We start from the raw sequence: 13,989 nt of genomic DNA on the forward strand, positions 1-13,989 counted from the left end.
CATATACCATGAGCAAGTGGGATTTATCCCAGGAATGCAAGAATTCTTCAATATATGCAAATCAATAAATGTGATACACCATATTAACTAATTGAAGAATAAAAACCATATGATAATCTCAGTTGATGCAGAAAAAGCTTTCAACAAAATTCAACACCCATTTATGATAAAAACTCTCCAGAAAGTGGGCATAGAGGGAACCTACCTAAACATAATAAAGGCCATATATGACAAACCCACAGCCAACATCGTTTTCAGTGGTGAAAAACTGAAAGCATTTCCTCTAATATCAGGAACAAGACAAGGTTGCCCACTCTCACCACTATTATTCAACATAGTTTTGGAAGTTTTAGCCACAGCAATCAGAGAAGAAAAAGAAATAAAAGGAATCCAAATTGGAAAAGAAGTAAAACTGTCACTGTTTGCAGATGACATGATACTATACATAGAGAATCCTAAAGATGATACCAGAAAAGTACAGAGCTAATTAATGAATTTGGTAAAGTAGCAGGATACAAAATTAATGCACAGAAATCTCTAGCATTCCTATATACTAACAATGAAAAATCTGAAAGAGAAATTAAGGAAACACTCCAATTTACCATTGTAACAAAAACAAAATACCTAGGAATAAACCTACCTCAGGAGACAAAAGACCTGTATGCAGAAAACTATAAGACACTGAAAGAAATTAAAGATGATACTAATAAATGAAGAGATATATCATGTTCTTGGGTTGGACAAATCAATATTGTGAAAATGACTCTACTACCCAGAGCAATCTACAGATTCAATGCAATCCCTATCAAACTACCAATGGCATTTTTCACAGAACTAGAACAAAAACTTTCACAGCTTGTATGGAAACACAAAAGACCCCAAATTGCCAAAGCAATCTTGAGAAAGAAAACCAGAGCTGGAGGAATCAGGCTCCCTGACTTCAGACTATACTACAAACCTACAGTACTCAAGACAGTATGCTACTGCCAAAAAAACAGAAATACAGATCAATGGAACAGCATAGAAAGCCCAGAGATAAACCCACACACATATGGTCACCTTATTTTTGATACAAGAAGCAAGAATATACGATGGAGAAAAGACAGCCTTTTTAATAAGTAGTGCTGGGAAAACTGGACAGCTACATGTAAAAGAATGAAATTAGAACACTCCCTAACACCATATACAAAAATAAACTCAAAATGGATTAAAGACCTAAATGTAAGGCCAGACACTATAAAACTCTTAGAGGAAAACATAGGCAGAACACTCTATGACATAAATCACAGAAAGATCCTTTTTGACCCACCTCATAGGGAAATGGAGACAAAAATAAAAATAAACAAATATAAACAAAAATAAACAAATGGGACCTAATGAAACTTAAAAGCTTTTGCACAGCAAAAGAAAACATAAATAAGACAAAAAGACAACCCTCAGAATGGGAGAGAATATTTGCAAATGAAGCAACTGACAAAGGATAAATCTCCAAAATATATAAACAGCTCATGCAGCTCAATATCAAAAAAACAAAAAACCCAATCCAAAAATGGGCAGAAGACATAGACATTTCTGCAAAGAAGATACATGGAATGCCAAAAAACACATGAAAGGATGCTGGACATCACTAATCATTAGAGAAATGCAAATCAAAACTACAATGTGGTATTACCTCACACTGCTCAGAATGGCCATCATCAAAAATACAAACAATAAATGCTGGAGAGGGTGTGGAGAAAAGGGAACCCTCTTGCACTGCTGGTGGGAATGTAAATTGATACAGCCACTATGGAGAACAGTATGGAGGTTCCTCAAAAACCTAAAAATAGAACTACCATATGACCCAGGAATCCCACTACTGGGCATATACTTGAGAAAACCATAATTCAAAAGGAGTTATGTAGCAAAATATTCATTGCAGCTCTATGTACAATAGCCCGGAGATGGAAACAACCTAAATGTCCATCATCAGATGAATGGATAAAGAAGATGTGGCACATATATACAATGGAATATTACTCAGCCATAAAAAGAAATGCAACTGAGCTATTTGTAATGAGGTGGATGGACGTGGAGTCTGTCATACAGAGTGAAGTAAGTCAGAAAGAGAGAGACAGGTAATGTATGCTAACAAATATATATGGAATTTAAGAAAAAAAATGTCATGAAGAACCTAGGGGTAAGACAGGAATAAAGACACAGACCTACTAGAGAATGGACTTGAGGATATGGGGAGGGGGAAGGGTAAGCTGTGATAAGGCGAGAGAGTGGCATAGACATATATACACTACCAAGTGTAAGACAGATAGCTAGTGGGAGGCAGCCGCATAGCACAGGGAGATCAGCTCAGTGCTTTGTGACCACCTGGAGGGATGGCATAGGGAGGGTGGGAGGGAGATGCAGGAGGGAGTAGATATGGGAACATATGTATATGTATAACTGATTCACTTTGTTATAAAGCAGAAACTAACACACCACTGTAAAGCAAGTATACTCCAATAAAGATGTAAAAAAAAAAAAAGAGTCATGTACCACAATGTTCATTGCAGCTCTATTTACAATAACCAGGACATGGAAGCAACCTAAGTGTCCATCAACAGATGAATGGATAAAGAAGATGTGGCACATATATACAATGGAATACTACTCAGCCATAAAAAGAAACGAAATTGAGTTATTTGTAGTGAGGTGGATGGACATAGAGTCTGTCACACAGAGTGAAGTAAGTCAGAAAGAGAAAAACAAATACCGCGTGCTAACACATATATATGGAATCTAAAAAAAAAATGGTTCTGAAGAACCTAGGGGCAGGACAGGAATAAAGATGCAGATGTAGAGAATGGACTTGAGGACACGGGGTGGGCGAAGGGTAAGCTGGGATGAAGTGAGAGAGTAGCATTGAAATATATAGACTACCAAATATAAAACAGCTAGTGGGAAGCATCTGCATAGCACAGGGAGATGAGCTCGGTGCTTTGTGACCACCTAGAGGGGTGGGATCAGGAGGGTGGGAGGGAGATGCAAGAGGGAGGTGATATGGGGATATATGTATATGTATAGCTGATTCACTTTGTTATAAAGCAGAAACTAACACAACATTGTAAAGCAATTATACTCCAATAAAGATATAAATAAATAAATAAATTAGAAAACTAGAAAATAACGTATCCTGTCACCGTAGTTTTGTGTTAAGACACGTGACCCCAGATCCATTTCTTTAACCAGAAAACACTAAGAAAGATAATAATGATAAGTATATATTAATTATTAATGATTAATTTATGAATTGAGAGCCAGATCTAGAGGACCCTGATCAAGGAGCAGGCAAGTTTTGATATGGCTTTAGAGAGGAAAGGCTTGGATGTGAAAAAACCTAGGAAGCCAATTTAAAGGGTTAGAGTGGTCAGTCTTGGGCATTGAGGGCTATAGCTTGAAATGATCAAAAGGCGTGAACTGTCAAATCAGATGCAAAGGATCAGAGATGTTATCTAGAATTAAGCTGCACAAATAATTTCAAGGAGACAGGAAATCATGAGAAAAGGGAAGGATGGAGAAGTCTGGGATAGCCAATGCCATTCCCCAGGTTGTTTAATGCTGCATTAGTGCCTGCTGTGGTATAGATTTAATACATGAGTTTTATGTGTTGTATGCAGAAGCATTACTTTAATAAAAGAGAGGTGTTTCTGTCATGAAATATCTCCATTTTGTACACAGTTGTTAACATAGCTTATGTGATATTTTCCAGTTAGCCAGGACCCTTAAATTCACACAGGTTTAATACAAGCAGTCCTAGACAGATTAGATACATATACTATAAATACTCCATGTATAAAAATACTCTTGCTAGAAAATACCATTGCTGTGTTTGCCATTTCTATCTTTTAGATTTTTACAAGGAGTTTTGGTATATTTTTCTTTCCAGGAGCATCCCGTAGCAAACAGAGAAAATGACTTGCAGGTCTGCGTCTAGCATTTTCCTTTCCAATCCACATTCTGACATTAGTCAATACCTCCTTGACACTTATTTCTTGAGCTTCTTTTCATTATTTTTCTTACTATATATATATATATATATATATATTTTTTTTTTTTTTTTTTTTTTTTTGCGGTATGCGGGCCTCTTACTGCTGTGGCCTCTCCCGTTGCGGAGCACAGGCTCCGGACGCACATGGCTCACGGGCACAGCCACTCCGCGGCATGCGGGATCTTCCCGGACCGGGGCACGAACCCGTGTCCCCTGCATCGGCAGGCAGACTCTCAACCACTGCGCCACCAGAGAAGGCCTGTCTTACAATATTTTATACAGAAGAATAAGTCCAACAACATCCTGACAACTACCAAAATTGAGCCTACCCAATGGACTCAATTATGGCCACATCCCTTCATGTATCTTTTGACATTCTCTTACAAGTTTGGTTACTCTTTTCTCTTTCTCACCTATAGTTATTTGAATCATTTATATGTTTTGATGGAGTGTATGCAATTATTTCTAAAGTAAGGCCAAATTCACTCATATTTCTGGCCAATTAGTTTCCATGCATATATTATTTGTGAGCTTCAAATCAACCTCCCCAAATATTTTCTAATTATTGTATAATTTCGTTGATTAACAAGCCACGTGTTACACTACACAGCTTTGGCAGAAAGATTAAGGTAACACTTAACACATCATGAAATTAGTCAAAATTATGGTGTCATTCTGCATTCCTTCCAACACAAATGAAATTTTCACGTGTACCACATATTCCCAATGACTGGAACGGTGACTTAGAAGGTATTGTTTGGGACATTCTAGATTCCACTGGTGTTTGATATAACCATATCTTGGACACTAACGGACAGGGTTACAGACACAGGTTAGGTCCCCGTGTGTCATTTTCTAATGCCACTCCTCTACCTCCCATAGGTACAGCACAGAGTATTCATCATCTGTGCATCCAAATCGGTTACAAAGGGAAGATATTTATTTTCTAGCCATGACACTTGGGTCATTAGACGACAGTGATAAAACCTTCACTGTCCAGTGGCATAATTTAGGCTTATCATATTGTTCCCATAAGTGTATCCACCCAACCTAGCCTTTGGAACACTCTTGGCCACCGGCCTTTAAAAACTTCATATTCAGGAGTGACTAGAATATCCAATAGTCCTTCCTTGGGGAGGATACACACCCTCTCCTAGTGTTGTTGATGATTAGAGCGCTCCAGTTGAATATCTGTTCAATTCATTTATTTATGTATAGCTTTACTAGCTTCTCTATGGTGATTTTTGAAAGAGAGCTCCCTCTAGTGTCACTGTTTGGGTTAACAAGTCTCTCTTACTACCATGATGATCATCCAGAAACATTTCAAACTGACTCAATACCCAAAGCCGTCTCCAAAGAACATCTGGCGTGACAAGGTCATTTCTTATCAAGCTACCACATATGTTGCTGCCATTTAACATGTATGGGACATACGCAGTTTGGAAATATAGGCTACAAGGAAAAATACTGTGTGCCACATGAGGCTGTCAATTGGATATATTCTACCCTCAAACACAACTCCATCTGAGTGCACCATAATGCTTTCCATAACCATCCTTTGTGTACCTCCAAAAGAGACTGACTGGTAATATGGGATCACTGGGTTCCATTTCAGCTTTCTTTAAATGTGCTCCATGCACATTTACATTTGATATATTCAAAGGGACAAATCAAGCTCTAAAATACTTGGCAGAAGGCACAATCTGCTTTCCATCATATCCAGGCAGCTGCTGCAGCAATGCATCATCATGACTTAGGCCCACACAGAATGCTGATGCTCTGCTGTTTGGCATCTCCATCCAGTAGGATTCAGCAAGAGCATTTCTCTCAGGTCAACTGAGAAATAACCAGAATGGTAAATACAGCCTGTAAACAATGACCTGAAAGAGAGCCGTAGTTAGCTGCAGTAAGTTCATTCATGAGAGCATGCTGCATCACTTCTTTTCTCAAATTATTCAAGTAGAGTCCAATTCCCCTTCTTCAGAAAACAGAGATCAAGAAGTTTCTCCCAGCATCCACCATTTGTCAGCCTTAGACCTGAGAGGGAGAGCTTAGAGTATTATTCTCTTGCTCTTATTGCATTCTTCCCTGGGATATGTCCCACCTCTGTTTGCTATGACATTCCCGTTTCCATTTATTACCTCTTTACACCCCCATCATTTCCCCTGTGGTTGGGTTTTCCAGCTCAGATACACTGTTCAACCATAGCACTGGCAATAACAGAATCCTTCCTAACGCTTCTTCTTGCTTCACTCCCTGGAATAAGTTGTAAATCCATAAAAGCTCCCCCATTCAACAGTAGCTAGAATTAGTGATATGCCTCCAATCATTAATTTTAGGAATCCATGACAATAATGAGAGACCGTGCTACAGGCCTGCTGCTAACACTTGCCTTTTCATAGCTTAAGGGAAACAGGATGGGATGAAGGGATAAGGAGTCAAATAAGAATATTCCAATAAGAAGAGGAAGAAGTGCCGAATTTTAGCCTAATTCAGCTTTGCTCTGGATCAAACTTTATTAAAATAATGGCTCAATTTTCATTATAATTTCATTCAAAGTTTATGAAGGTTCTTTTCTCAAATTTCATTGATTATGAAATAAACATGTAGTTAAGTTCGGATAAAACATTAAACTCTAGTAATTCTCTCTCCTGACATTCTATAGCGGACATGCACATTCTATGAGATCTTTGGAGGAACTTCCCTGTATGCAGAAGCTCCACAGCAGATGATGAACAACGGGAGTAAAACTATGATTCTGGGCACTGACACACTACAGTCCTTGCCTAGTCTTTGCACTGAAGTGCTGGGAACCTCTGGGCAAATCATTGCTGTCTCCATGTTTGTTCCTCCAGCTGGGAATAAGGTTGGGCTAGGATTTTTCCTGTATTATTTGTAATATTTTAGGAAGATAGCCACCCTTGATATCTTCCTGTTGCCTACAATCAAGGCCCAATTCTTTAGCAAGGCACACAAGGTACTTCACGATCTGCCCCCAAATAATGCTCCATTTTGACTCTAGCAAACTTTTTCTATAAAGGGCAAGAGGGTAAGTATTTTCACCTTTGCAGGCCATTTAGTCTCTGTCACAACAATTTAATATGCCATTTTAGTGCAAAAACAGCCACAGGCAATAGATGAATGAATGAGCATGGTTGCATTCCAATCAAACTTTACTTGCGGACACTGAAATGTGAATTTCATCTAATTTTCACATGCCACAAAATATTATTCTTCTTTTAATTTTTTCTCAACCATTTGTACAGCTTATGGGCTATAAAAAAGAAAAGGCAGTGTGCTGGATTTGGCCTGTGAGCTATAGTCTGCCAGCCCCTAATGTACACTGCTTACACCACACTGAATATCTCACCACTTCCCAAACAATTAAAGTATTTCCAAGGTTCAGTGACACTGCACACAATGATCCCTTTGCCTAGTACATCTTTACTTCCACACCCTTGCTCTCTCCTGGAGAATTGCTACAGGCCCATCAAATCTTGCTCACATATTGTACCCTTCCCCAAATCTTTTCCAACAATCTTCCCATCCTGATAAATGGCAGCTTCAACCACTTACTGACTTAAGCCACTCAACTCATGCTTGACTCTTTCTCTCACATCTCACATCCAATCCATGAGCGAATCTTTCCAGTACTCTCTTCAAAATACATCCCCAAACCTTCTCTTTATGACAGTCTGTCATAACAGACTGCAGTCTGCAGACTGCAGACAGATAGCAGTCTGTCTGCTATCTCTTACCTGCTCTATCTGAACCCCTCTCCCAGAGAAGGGAGAAGAGAACACAGAAGCCAGAGTAGTTTTCAACATAGAAGTCAGAGGGATTCTATTAAAATGTAAGTCAGGTTATATTATTCTTCTGCTCAAAACCCTCCAATGACCTCCTATTTCACTCAAAGTAAAAACAATGCTCCCTCAAAGCCTAAAATCTCTACATAAAAATCCCCATTTATTATAAAAATCTCCACTCATCCCACTCCTGCCACAGGGTTGCCCGGCTATTCCTGGAACACGCTGACAAGTTCCCACCTCAGGACATTCTCACTTGCTGTTCTTCACGCCCGAAATGCTCTTCCCACAGATATTTGCAAGGATCACTCATCTGCTTCAGGTTTTTGCTGAAATGGCGAATTCTCAGAGGCCATTTCTAAACACACTTTAAAATTTCAAACTCTACCACCCCAAAACCTTCATATCCTGTTTCCTGGTTCATTGTCTCCATCACACTGATATTATTTGACATACGATGTGTTATGCTTTTTGGTTTATCATCTATCTCTCCCCACCAGAATTCATGCTGCAAGAGGTCGGGAAATTGAGACTGTTTGTTCACTGAAGAAATTCTAGTGCCTCAAGCAGTGCCTAGAACTTGGTAAATTTGTTGATTATATACTTTGTGCCATATTCTACTACTAAACCTTCAATGCCAAATTTTTATTTAACATCTCCATGCTCTGAGTCCCTTCAAAATTTATCATTATAAGACACCCATTAAAATCAAGGAAAAATATACTGAAATTTGGCATGGCCATATCAAAAACTTACATTGGACTCTACTTCAGTACAGACTTTGCCATGAATACTAGTATTAAATTTTTGGGGCCTTCTAAGGAGGTGTTCAGATATCAGAGGCATAAAAAAATACTTGCTTTTACATATTTAAGCCAAAATTAAAGTGTAAGATGCATTTCAATAACTGTAAAGGGATGAAAGTATTCATTTGGGTTACAAATTATTACTTTCTTTGGCATACTTTCTCTGCTATAATCTAAAATCTCAACTCAGATTTCTACTGTATTCAAATCAGTCTTAAAAAATAGTTACCCATACAAGTCCTTAATCAAACTACCCCCTCATTTAGTATCTCTTGAGTGTGCTTTGTTAAAGCTCAGTTATCAAGAAAGCCACTTTACTACCAGCAGGGCATATATAGCCATGGACCCCGAAAAAAGAGCTGTGTTCAACCTGGACTGAACCAGCAGTAATCAAGCAAGTTAGCGCTTTTATGTAGCAAAGTTTTTGCCACGTATGTAAAACTCATGTTAAATCGTTTGGTTTCATTAGCTGTACACTTCTTGTGATGGCAGACCTCAGTAACTGAATAACATTTCAATTACATGACATTTAACTTATCTCCAACATTTCCTATCCAATCCATTTGACCCCAGATTTAAAAAAAAAAAGATAAAATAGCACCATAAGAAAGCAATTCAGAGGCAAAAATTCACCAAGTGTCAATATTTAGTTACTAAATTTATACCTAATCATATATTTTATATATAAGTAACAGAAATTAAATGTTTAGTAAAGATGAGAAGATATAAAATTAATAAGAAATCTTAAGTCAAAATTGCCACATAAGATTTAATTTGTACATATATCTATTCCAGAATTGTTGCTGGTATAGAGCAATTTGAATTGCTTTAAACAGTACAAACCCTCTTTTTTTAGGATAGGACCAAGGCCAGAATTTTAAAAATATGGTTACCAAAGTCATCAAGATATCTCATCATTACTGCCTGCAAATTCCTAAAATGCAGCTTTTTAATACTTGATTAATAAATTATAATTAGGAAATACTAAGTACCATATGTTTGCATTTTGATGAGAAAATTGGAAAGGAGGACATCAAAATAATGATTTCTCCTGTTCTTCAGAAGTTCTATAGATCTTAGTGTTTACATCTTGATTACAAAGCCTCTTCACAATTCACAAGATGTCCCTCAGCTCTGCCTCCCATTTAAATCTGATTAATCCAGATGAACTTGTTCTAACAGTGGGTGGTTTACTGTGATTTATTTTTGGAAATTACTAATGAAAAAGAAAATTTTAAGTTCAAAATACTTGTGTCCTAGGAAAGTAAAACATAACTTTTAGGGAGGCTAAGTATCTGAGAATTATACTCAAAGGTGGTAATATTTACAGCTTTCTACACTGAGTTGAAAATTTTTTGAATATCTGTCTCTCACAAAGCAGCTTCCCACTAGCTATCTATTTTACACATGGTAGTGTATATATGTCAATGCTACTCTCTCAATTCGCCCCACCCTCCCTTCCCCAGCCTGTGTCCACAAGTCCATTAACTATGTCTGTGTCTGTATTCTTGCCCTGCCACTAGGTTCATCAGTACCATTTTTCTAGATTCCATATATATGCGTTAATATATGGTATTTGTTTTTCTCTTCACTCTGTATGACAAACTCTAGGTCCATCCACATCACTACAAATGATTCCGTTTCATTCCTTTTTATGGCTGAGTAATATTCCATTGTAGATATGTACCACATCTTCTGTATCCATTCTTCTGTTGATGGACCTTTAGGTTATTTCCATGTCTTGGCTATTGTAAATAGTGCTGCAATGAACACTTGGATACACATATCTTTTTGCATTATGGTTTTCTCAGGGTATATGCCCAGTAGTGGGATTGCTGGGTCATACTGTAGTTCTATTTTTAGTTTTTTAAGATACCTCAATACTGTTCTCCATAGTGGCTGTATCAATTTACATTCCCACCAACAGGGCAGGAGGGTTCCCTTTTCTCCACACTCTCTCCAGCATTTATTGTTTGTAGATTTTTTGATGATGGCCATTCTGACCAGTGAGAGGTGGTATCTCATTGTGGTTTTGATTTGCATTTCTCTAATGATTAGCATGTCGTGCATCTTTTCATGAGTGCACCTAATTAATACCAAAACCTGAATACGTGTTCTAGGAAAAAAATAATTTTTCAAATTAACTTATTAGTACTATATATGTATACTTAATTATATTCTATATACATGTATTTTATATATATATGTATATGTATATGTATATATATATATATATACACACAGAAAAAGTCATATAACTGTAACAAAAAAATTTGTAGATTAATGTAATATATTCCCAACAGATGAAACTAATAAGTAAGCTGAAGCAAGAGAGAAAATGTCTTGTATTTGCTATCTTTTTTTAATATGATAAAATACATTTATTGGCATTGAGAAAACAAGATGGGCAAGAAGAAGTGGTAATTCTGAGGTCCTCCCTTTTGGAAGTGCTAAAGCATTTTGTAATTGATTCACATATCATCCCTGTAGAATAGGTATTACATACATTACAATTAGTTATGGAAGCAGAAATACCAAAAAATTAGTTACTTTGGCTTATTGAAGAAAAAAATCTCCCTAACTGTGGAAAGCAGATTATCCCCAAAATTAAGCAAGGATTATACATCCTTAAAAAATTTCATGAACACAGAAAGAAAATAAAACAGATGTGAATAGTCTTCTAGATCCTTCACCATTCATTTGTGATTTTACAGATTGTAAGAGAGTTTGAAGTAAGCCCAGTAGAGAAATAAGGCCTAAATTTTTTCTGTAAATGTATCACTGAAGCTATAAATGTTGAGATCTATTCATATTATAAAGTGAAACCTCTCCCAACTCATAATCCAAAAGAATGCCAACCCATATGAGTCTTCCTGTATTCCCTGTACCACAGAGACTAGTGTAGTGCTGGATCTGCCAGCAGCCATCCTTGGAGGATGCTCACGTAAGAGCATCACTGGGGAAAGATTCCTTCCACAAACTTACAGCCAGTCACCTGTGTCTCACTTCTACCTGCCAGTAGTGCATGCCAACCTCAAACCCTTCAGAACTCAGGACAGGAAGGTGAAAAGTAAGCTTCCTGGCACTGTAAGGAACATTTGATTTTCTACAAGTGGCACTTTTTCTGTCTTCAGATATAAAATTGGGTTGGACAGTTTCAGGATCTAGTCTCAAATCTGTCTTAAATGTGCTTATCATTTTATGCAGGCCAAAAAATCATGGAGGGAGACAGCAACTCCCTTTCTTTAATTCCTATGAAAACACTGCTGGGGTTTGGGGGTTTCATACCTGTTGCAGATACTTTAAATACTTGTCAGTAACTCCAGTTTAGACTGCACACACTTTTCTGTTATTTCACTTAATAGATTTCTTTTTGGGTGGTAATATGGTAAGAAAGTACAGCTTTGTTTTCATTTTTCTTTAACATCCTTCTGTTCCATCAGCAAATCTAAAAAAAAAAAAAAAAAAAGGCATCCTGCTTTCCCAATAACTGTCGACACTGTTCAAATTTAGAAGACAATTTCCCCTTCTATCCTCCACCTTTGTCCTCACTTCAAATGTTTTTTTCCCGTTTTTTTTTTGAGCTATAAGTAACATATAACATTTTGAAAGTTTAAGATGTATAACTTATTAATTTGTTACACATATATATTGCAAATAAGTACCACCATAGCATCAGTTAACACCTCCATCACATCCCATAATTATCATTTCTTTATGGTGTAAATATTTAAGGTCTATTCTCTTAGCAACTGTCAAGTATACAATACAGTATTAGTAACTATAATCACCACATTGTACATTAGATCCCCCGAATTTATGCATCTTAGGTTTGAGTCATTTGACCAACATCTCCCCATTGCCCCCACTCCCCCCAGCCCCTGGTAACCACCACTATACTCTCTGTTTCTATGAGTTTGGCTTTTTTTGATTCCACATATAAGTGATATCATACAGTACTTGTCTTTCCTCTTGTTATTGATTTTTAGTTTGCTAAAATCAAAAACAGGAAAGATGCCACATATGATTTCAACCTTCTTAAATTCGCTAAGATTTGTCTGTGAGCTGTCACATAATCTACCCTAGAGAATGTTCCATGTGCACTTAAGAAGAATGTGTATTCTACTGCTGGTAGATGGAATATTCTGTATATGTCTGTTAGGTTTGCTCTAAATTATGGGTCAAGTCCAATGTTTCCTTGTTGATTTTCTGTCTGATTAACCTACCAGCTGTTGAAAGTGGTATGTTGAAGTTCCCTACTATTATTGTATTGTTGTTTATTTGTCCATTCAGTGCTGTTAGTATTTGCTTCATGTTGTTAGTGCTCCAACGTTGGATGCATATATATTAATGAATGTCATATCTTCTTGATGTATTAACCCCTTTATTTTTATATGATAATGTCTTTGACTCTTGTTATCATTTTTGGCTTAAAGTCTATTTTGTCTGACAAAGTATAGCTATCCCTGCTCTCTTTTGGTTTCCACTTGTATGGGATATCTTTTTCCATCTCTTCACATTGAGCCTATGTGTGTCCTTAAAGCTGAAGTGAGCCTCTTGCAGGCAGCATATAGTTGGGTCTTGTTTTTTTATCCATCCATCCACTTTATGTCTTTTGATTGGAGAATTCAATCAATTTACATTTAGAGTAATTATTCATAGTTAAAAACTTACTATTTGCCATCTTATTCTTTTCTGGCCGTTATGTAATTTCCTTGTTCCTTTCTTCCTCACTTGCTGCCTTCCTTCTTGAATTGATGATTTTTCATAGTGGTATGCTTTGATTCTCTTCTCTTTATCTTTTGTGAATCTACTGTAGCTTTTTGCTTTGTGGCTTGTATAAGGCTTACATAAAACATCTTATAGATATAATACTCTATTTTATGCTGATGACCACACTTGGTATTCTTTGAATTCAGAATTTCTTGGATAAAACTCAAAAAAGTAAGAATGTATTGCAAAATAATTATGACCTAGAAAATTAAATTTCAGAATGGCTAGTAGATCAGTCAAAACATGTGAAATAGAATGGACACAAGGCAGGGAGTGCTGGAAGTTTTCAGTTTTTTTTTAATTTGGGAGGTGATTATATTTATGATCGATTAATAATATTCCATTGCCCTGTATATTTATGTTTTATATAGGTCTTTGTATGCATTTTACTTTTTACAATTAAAAGGGACTATTAGAAAGGAAAATAAAAAATTGTAAAACTATCTATTACCACTAAAGAGTCCAGCAAGATGGCCAAAAAATAAGATCAATTTCCCTATGGACCATTACTTTTCTGGTCAATAGCAACTGCAACTAGACAAGAGTAACTACACACTTAAGATACTTAGAAAAGCATCTA

The 13,989-nt window shown here is 36.8% G+C and overlaps 1 long non-coding RNA gene across 1 annotated transcript in view; it reads right to left on the bottom strand.

The window, feature by feature from the left end:
• The window catches only part of LOC115853930 (uncharacterized), a 293,304-nt gene that overhangs the window by 12,362 nt on the left and 266,953 nt on the right, over positions 1 to 13,989 (bottom strand). The window contains exon 3 of the long non-coding RNA XR_009565066.1: positions 11,925 to 12,084. This is a non-coding gene — a long non-coding RNA (uncharacterized lncRNA). The remainder of the gene's footprint in view (positions 1 to 11,924; positions 12,085 to 13,989) is intronic.

The sequence above is a fragment of the Globicephala melas genome, chromosome 9 (genome assembly GCF_963455315.2).
Source record: "Globicephala melas chromosome 9, mGloMel1.2, whole genome shotgun sequence".
Classification (NCBI taxonomy): Eukaryota; Metazoa; Chordata; class Mammalia; order Artiodactyla; family Delphinidae; genus Globicephala; species Globicephala melas.